The following is an 8,393-nucleotide window of genomic DNA, read 5'->3' as shown; positions in this document are numbered from 1 at the left end:
ATCGTTCAGCTGAATGAAAGAGAGGAAATAGAAGGATAGGAGCATTAAAGGCCTCCGGGTCAAGGATATGCACGTCTGTCTCTGTCTTCTCGTTTGCAAAATCAGATTACCTGACATGTGTTTGGTGGACGAGGGCTGGAATTACCTGGGGACAGAGGAGAGGCGCCTGGATCTCGGGGCAGGCTTGCAAGCACAGGCTGGACCTCGTTGTCAGGAAGTGATGTCGGTGGGAGTCAGAGGACACTGACGGGGTGCAACTAGACAGATGAGGGAGGCCAAGGCACAGTGTCTGAGGAACACGTCCCAGATCGGGGTCAGGATCAATGGAAATAGGCTGAGAGATGAGGTGGGAACTGAGTAAAGGCAAATGATTTAGAACTGAGCCTGGAGTCATATGAGGGTCAGAAGCTTGGTGTTCCGGATAGTGGCCGGGTGTGCAGGGGCTGGCGGGCAATTAAAGCTGGGGTGAGACCGGGGCCCTGTTAGTGCTTTGCTCCTTTGACTCCCGTCAGCAACAAGCTACAAGCTGCCATGATTTAGCTCAGTTTGGTAGAGTTCTCCACAGGAAAAGATTCTCTCTTCCCTTTTTACTGCCTCTCTCTCAACCCAAAGTCCATCACACACACACCTCTCTCTCATTTTAGAGCAAAGTCCAGGATGAGCAGAGGCACCTACCAGCTGCCACTTTTCATGGGCTCTGAAGGAAACAGGGGAACCTGAACTGGCTGGGAAAGCACCATCTAGTCAACACTCGGATCCTTGCAAACATGATGTACTAATGGGACCGGGCAGGACTTCTCGCTGACTGTGCCCATGCTATTGTGTACTTTTGCTTTATCGCCACATTTGTGGATGGATCTGCGGAGGGAGATTTTATTAATGGAACTGCAAACCTGTCTTATTGTAGGACTATGAGCCCCAAGCATGTTGGGACTTGTTTCAGAAACCACACATGGTGCCCAGAACAAGAAGCAGACAAGGGAAGAAGGAGAAGTTGCCCATTAGGTGTAGCAGCAGCCTCACTGTCACTTCTTCAAAATCGCACAGCATCTCAAAGGGCAGAGACTCGCCCCTTCACGGCTGTCATCTCCAACCAGCAACCTGGCTGACATTTGCTAAATCTGCCCTGTGCTCTGATCGTCTCATGGCCTTTGCTCTCAGCATCTGCCTCTGGGCCTGAGCGCACCACCCCAGCCCGTGAGCCATTTCTGTCTCGTGGCTGTGCCACACTGCTCCGCATTGATCTGTCGTTCCTGTGGCCCAGCTCTGAGCCTTGGCGTCCCCTTGCAAGGTACGCACCAAGGTCTAGCACCCCCTGGACCTTCCTGGATTAGATCTTTCCTGGAACCTGACCAACCCTCCTCCCTTCTAGTCAGTCTCTGCTCTGAAGCATGAAAAAGGAGAAGCCCAAACAATTTGAACTATGTGGGCAGATTTTGAATTGAATGGCTTAAACCTGCTGTGTTCTAAATATGAAGGTTTGAATTCCCTCCTCTGTGCTACCGCCGAGAGCGCAGACGAGAGAAAGGGCGTGGAGATTAAATGTCCACAGTTAACAAGCGTTCCACCTGGGAAGACGACTTCCGTGCCAGCCGCTCTGTCTCTGGGTAGAGAAACAAGTCATTGTTCCAACAATCTGCATGCTAAAATACACGCTGAGGGCTCTTGCTTTCCACCTATCGGTGAGGCAGAGTTTGGAGATTTGCAGAACTGGCTGGAAGATTTCGGCTCTTTGATTCCTGCTCTGGAGAGTGAGAATCGTGGAGTTTTCTGAGTATCGTAGAAGGTAAAAGAAAAGTTGAATGTAGACCTCTTCCATCATCCAGGCAACTCAGACGTACAGAACCCTCCCAGGTGCTGGGTCCTCTGAGTGGGAAAGAGATAGCAGGGAGCGCGGCATTCCGGGGGAACACAGCAGTAAGCAAGGCACCCAAGGGATAACATGATGTGATCCCAGGCAGAGGAAGAGGGAGAAAGAGAATAAAGTCAAGCAAGTGGACAGGACACGATTCTCTGATTGAGAAGGTGTATGTGATCAAATGTTGCATGAAAGGACGGGAAAAAATGAGGGTGGCGTTGCCCAAGACTGTCTGATCAACAGCGATTTTTTTCTACAGTGACTTTTCAATGTCTAAAAGGGCGTTTCACAATCAGAGTGTCTGTCCCTACTAAGAGGGCTTGCCAAACGTTTGAGGCAGACAGAGTTCGAAAAAGAATAATCTACATTTCCATTGATTTAATCTGTCTTCATAAGTATATATTTAGTTTATTTTCAAATTCCAAATTGTATTGAAGGATAGATCATATTTGTACACTTATCAAACAGGATTTGGCTTAAAGGCATTTCAGAAACGCTAGCCAAATTCATTGCTTCTTTGGAGGGAACAGATAGAGAAAGCTAGAGAGTAAGAAGCTTTTATTTGAATTATTAAGAAGTAAAAATTGGAGATTCAAATTTCCCAAAAGAAATTAGCAGGAATCAATGGAAACTTTTCTATCCTAGAAACTTTACAGACCTGCAATTAATTTTGTTCATTAAAGAAACATTAACGTGACGATAAATACTCTGGTCTTAGTCTGTAAAACAGTATCACGTGGTTACTGATTTGGAATTTTGTAATTTGGGAACTTGGGTTTTTTCATCTCATGAAGATAGAATGAGACAGCTGAACTAAAATTGCTCACTAGTGGAGTCATGATGTTAATTAGCTGTACATGGCAGGGTTTTCCGTTTGAATCTGTCCCAGGACATTAAGCACAGCAAACTGTGGTGTTTGCAACATTGTAGCTGAGCTTCTTTATCTCTGAAAATTATCCAGACTTTTCCCAGACACTTTTGCAAAGAATAGGACTGGGTTCTCTTCTCCCATAATTTTTGTGAGTCTGATGGGCAGTGTGTCCAGTTATTCGAGGTATTTACAAATGAGATGCGGTAGGGAAAAACGAATCAGATTTGTCACAACAGATTTGCTGTACAGTTCTTGGTCTTCGGTCTGTAGAAATGCTAAACTCAGCTCAAGAGATGCAATCTTTTTTCTGGAAGGATCACTGGAACTATTTCCCCTGTAAATCAACTGGATTTGGAAGTAAAATTTAGAGCAAAGGGAATGTTGATGTTCATGTTGAATTCCTTCTTTACTGATCTGATACTACCAAATATTTTTTCCTTTTGTCTTATTTTTTCCAAAGTAATATGTATTAGTTTTCATTTAAATGTATTACATTTCATGTAAATTAAAGTTTTGTTGAAACTATAGGGCAATTTCTACATTCTAGGCATTGTTCTAAGTCCTTTATAAATATTAACTTATTCCATCCGCTTATCAACCCCCTGGAGTAGGCTTTGTTTTTATCATGTCCATTATACAGATGGGAAAATGAAGTCTCCTGGAGGTTAGGAAGCATATCCAGAGTCATATCCTGGCATTCTCCACTTTATTATTTACCTGACAAATATGTTAATTTAATATAATATTAATTGAATTAATTTAATATTTCAGTTTTTCTTTGTAGTATGTGGGCACTTATTAGCACACAACTGAATCTTACATCCTTAGAAAAAATCTAACACTTTGCCTTATAATAGGCACATTTAATCTATTTTATGTAGTGATAACATTTTTTACATCTTCTGTTGTCACATCTATGCCTTCTGATTTTCGTTTTTCTGTTGCTATTCTAGTTTTTCCTATATATTCAAAATCTTTTTGTTTTTTTCTTCTCATATATTCTTATTTTTATCCCCAGTATTTACTTTCAACTTTTCAAAAAGATTTGAGCCTAATTTTATGATCTTCAAATTTACAAATGAAGAGTATATGTTGACTTTCTCATCTGTAGGATAAAATTTCAGAAGAATTTCACTTTACATTTCTGCCCCATCTTCTCTTTCTTTCGTTTTCTTTTTTTTATTTTTTGAGGAAGATTACCCCTGAGTCAACTACTGCCAGTCCTCCTCTTTTTTCTAAGGCATCCTGGCCCTGAGCTAACATCCATGCCCATCTTCCTCTACTTTATATGTGGGACGCCTACCACAGCATGGTGTGCCAAGCGGTGCCACGTCCGCACCCGGGATCTGAACCCGCGAACTCCAGGCCACCAAGAAGTGGAACGTGTGAACTTAATCGCTGCACGGCTGGGCCGGCCCCGCTCATCTTCTCTTTCTGTTCCTTGAAAGTATTATGTAAATATGAAACATACTATTTAATTAACCTCATTATTTTATACATAACATATGCCACATATTTTTTTTCAATAATCATCCTTGTCATTTTGTAATGTCAGCAGGTATCTAAACTCTTTTTGTCTATTTTAATGCTAAACACTACTTTTAATATCATATCTCCCCAAAAACAAGCACATAAATATATGGACCTTTCCAAAGCTGAAAAAAAATCTACATACTTATAATGTTTCAGGCAAAATTAATGACAAACTGCATAGCCAGTCTCACCCTGAAAAATCCCAAGGGCAAGAACACCTGATGACACTATAAGGATGCAGGCTGAGGAGCAAAAGAGGTCGACAGATAAAATAATAGACACAACCTGGCCTCCAGGCATCTCTGAACTTGAATGCCAGATCACAAGGGTGACATGTTTGAAAGAAAAATTCTGTAGTTTGGAAATTTTACTCCAAGTTAATTTTGTCATAATGCAGGGAACAGAAATACATTGTCGAATGTGCACTGTCTACCCCTGGTGTCCCTCCCCAATGAGGATGTGACTTGAGTTCAAATTCTTCCCTTGTCTTTCTAGGGGACACCACTCCATTGTTGGACTCCACCCCTCGGTAGCTGGAGAGACCCTGCTGGAGCAGCTCGCCCATCAGTAAGGACACAGGGTGAGCCTAGATCCGGGAGGAGGGAGTGGAAACAGCTTCCTGATGGGGCTGCCACTTAGGAATTCATGGAAGGATTTGCTATCCAGAAAAATAAAGGGAATTAAGAAAAAAATAAGGAAGGAAAATGGAAAAGAACAAACATTTTTATAAAAAGGAAATGAGAGAAGAGTGATGGAGATGGTGAGGGGTCTCCCACGGGCACCTTACTCTGGACCATGGAGTGGTGGCTCCTCTCCTGTGGGTCCCAGGCCAGTCATGGAGATGATGGACACCAGGAGCACTGGGGGATCTGGGATTCCCTTCCCAGAGGAACTGAGGGCTCGGTCTCTACTCCCACTGAATTGCTCTCTAGACCAGACAAAATGGCGCACTGATGCTTACGCTCTGTGGTGAGGCAAATGCAGAGGTTGTGGCTGGCATCCAGAAGCTTTCAAAGCAATTCGGCAGAGTCATTGAATAACACTTGAATCAATTAATTTTAAAAATGAGGATCTATATTGTATGTCTACTTCATTTCATTGTTCTAGTAATTGCTTCTTACTTCATTAAAAAAATGTGCTGAGTTTGGGAACTAAAAACTGGCTCATCACTACATATTGTTTGAAAAGCAATGTTCTGGATGTTAACTTTTTTATGTTTGTGCCTCCTCAAGACTCATGTTAATATTATTTTTCCTAAAATTTACTAGGAACAAACTCCCAGTTACTGCATGAGTAACAGCCTCGTATCATGCCTTATTTCACTGTACTGCTGTTAAAATGACACAGTCCATAAACAGTGCATGCTAAACAAGAAATTCCTTGAAATAAAGTTGTTTCAGAACTGTATTTTCCATTCACACAACTGTTAAAGGGGTCTGGTCCATCCCTTCTCCTTCCCAAAGGAAGCTCTTTGAGTTGTAGCACTCCTGGCTCCCTTCCCTCCCTCTGCCCCCCAAGGCTCCCAGGAAGGGGAGTCACTTACCCGACCTGAGCTGGGAAGAAGAATCTGTGCACCACAGCTCCTCCCCTCCCTCTGCCCTCTTGGGAGCTGTTAGACCCTGGGGACATGTGTCCTTAATTTTGTTTGTCCCTGTGGTGGTGTGTAGACACTGCCTTTCAAAAGGGTGTGGGCTGGAAGGCCTAAAGTTTGGAGGGAGCAAATTTAATGTCAGGAATATTGACAGTTATATATATATATATATATAATTAATTAATTTGTGGGTGCAACATGTATATGTGGAGAGGGCTTAGTGTTGGCTTTGGGGTTTGTATTTTAGCGACTGACCATGTTTGGGGCTTTTAGAGTCTGCAGAGGTCTTTGTTAGGCCATTTCATTTTTTTCACCAGTGCTAACTGATGTGTTTCTGCTAGAGCAAGAATCAGAGGTGCCAAGCTTCCGGCTCCTTGCTACTTTGACTTTGGTGGGTGGCTCAGGTTTGGAGACTTTGTCCAAGGGCACACAGGATCTGAAAAGGAAAGGTTGAGGCTGGAGTGAAGACGGGAGGTGCTCGGCCAAGGTGTAGACTGTAGACCTCAGAATGTGCACTCCTTGCAAGTGCAGGCTTTGCTGGCAAACATGGCTAGGGTGAGGATGCCATTTTAGGTGTTTCTACATCAGGGAAAGGCTAGAGGGAAGACTTCAGGATGCAAACCAAGGAGATCCCTTCAGAGGAAGCAGGATGCAGGAGACCACTGAGCAGCACAGAAACATTCCCTGAAAACCTTTGTCAAGGATTTTTTTTCCATATGGAATTCAGTCTATCCTTTTTTCTCACTTCCCTATACTCTCTGAACGTTATAGCCCCTGCTATGGATAGTCCTGCTCAATACTTTCTGCCCATCGTGAATTCATTCTTCTAATGGTTTACAGACCGAGATTGTTAGCGGTGAATCACAGCGGTCAGGTTAACATACGAGCGTTTCATTAAGTTAAGGGCGTTCAATTTAAAACACACTCTTAATGTTGAGAGAATGCATTTACCGTACTTTTCTTACCTTAGAAAAATGGAAGACTGGCAACCCAATGTTGGGTTTCTTTTAGAATTTTCAATTGGAAATTTTACTAGCCCACGAAATCTAAAACTCTGTCCTACATTCACTATTGTCTGTTCTAGTCATCGAAGTACTTACTTATAATATCTTGATTACTCTAAATCGTGTTTGTGCACATTACCTAATTTCCAACTTCTACCAATCCTCTCTCTTAAATGAACTTAACATCTGTCCATGTTTTCGTAATCCCATAGTCACCAGGCTTATTAGGGCCACCACCATGTCTCACTTGCTTTTTGATAAATTAGCCCATATTGGTCTCTCCCTCACTAGCCTTGGCATCTATCATCCATTCCCCACTCTGATCATGTGACTACCTAAGCAAACTCCTTTAGTAGTGCACTGTGACCTCCTCATCCAGGCAGAGATGGTCCATTCAGAAAAATCAAATGAGCAGCCCACAGGAGGATGGGATGGAGAAGAGGCTGGCAGTAACTTGGGCATATGTGAGGTGAGTTCCCTTAAATCTCCCACAGGCAGAGCGGGAAGAACACTGGCAACAGCGCACATTGGGAATGAAAACTTTTATGTTCCAGAATGATTCTGAGTCCTGGAGAGATGCCACTGCAGTAGACCAGGGGGATGTTTGGTAAAAGCCTGTTAGCGAGGGGAGTCAGACCTGAGCCAGAAGAACCAACTGTGGTTGTAGGAACTGGATCGCACAGCCACAACACTGGCTATGGAGGAGGGCACAGACGATGCTCCAGCCAGGCTGGCAACACCCCCAAGTGTGGACAGCTCCTGTTTGAGAATAGAGAAGGCTCAAAAACACAAGTGGGGCAAAGTACAAAAAGTTCTGCCCAGTGATGGCGGGAAACGGCCTTTGGGAGATTCAGAGGCAGAGAGTCTACGTGGAACGACCTCCTTCAGAAGCCAGGAGCTTTCAGGAGACTCTTAGTATCCCTTATCCAGAAAAGGACCTGTCTCCCATGAAACAAGAACATGAAATCTTGACCAAGTGCAGTAACCAACACTGACATACCCCAAAGTAGAAAGTGATGCATATGAGAAAGAACGGTAGTGAAAAACATAGAGAACAATCTACTCATTTAACAAATATGTATTGGTCATGAAAACTAACTACGCAGTAATAAATTATAAACACCATAAGTGGAGCAAGTCAAAAGGGGAAGCAGCACTCTGAAAAAAATCAAGAAATAAACTTTAATATGACTCAGATAATATAGGAAATAAAAGGGGAGAAAGATCAAGTTGATGTCAGAAGATGCTTAAAGCATGTGGATAACTGGCTTCCACATCAAATGGAACCGAATCAGGACTCCGAGAGATACCAGATAAACTCTATTCTAGGATATCATTGAACCATGAGCCCAACCAGGAATGACAGGGCAGGATGGAGGAGCATCGAGAGAAGGTGTGGAAAGATGCTCTGTAATGTTAAATAAATATACATCAAGGTTGCAAAATACAACTCCGATACAAGAAGGTGGTTACGTTTGCATGCTCCACTTCAGCAGCCCAGACTTCATGGGTTTGGATCCTAGGCATGGACCTACA

Source organism: Equus przewalskii, chromosome 20, assembly GCF_037783145.1.
Source record: "Equus przewalskii isolate Varuska chromosome 20, EquPr2, whole genome shotgun sequence".
Classification (NCBI taxonomy): Eukaryota; Metazoa; Chordata; class Mammalia; order Perissodactyla; family Equidae; genus Equus; species Equus przewalskii.
Note: the sequence above shows the minus strand (reverse complement) of the source record.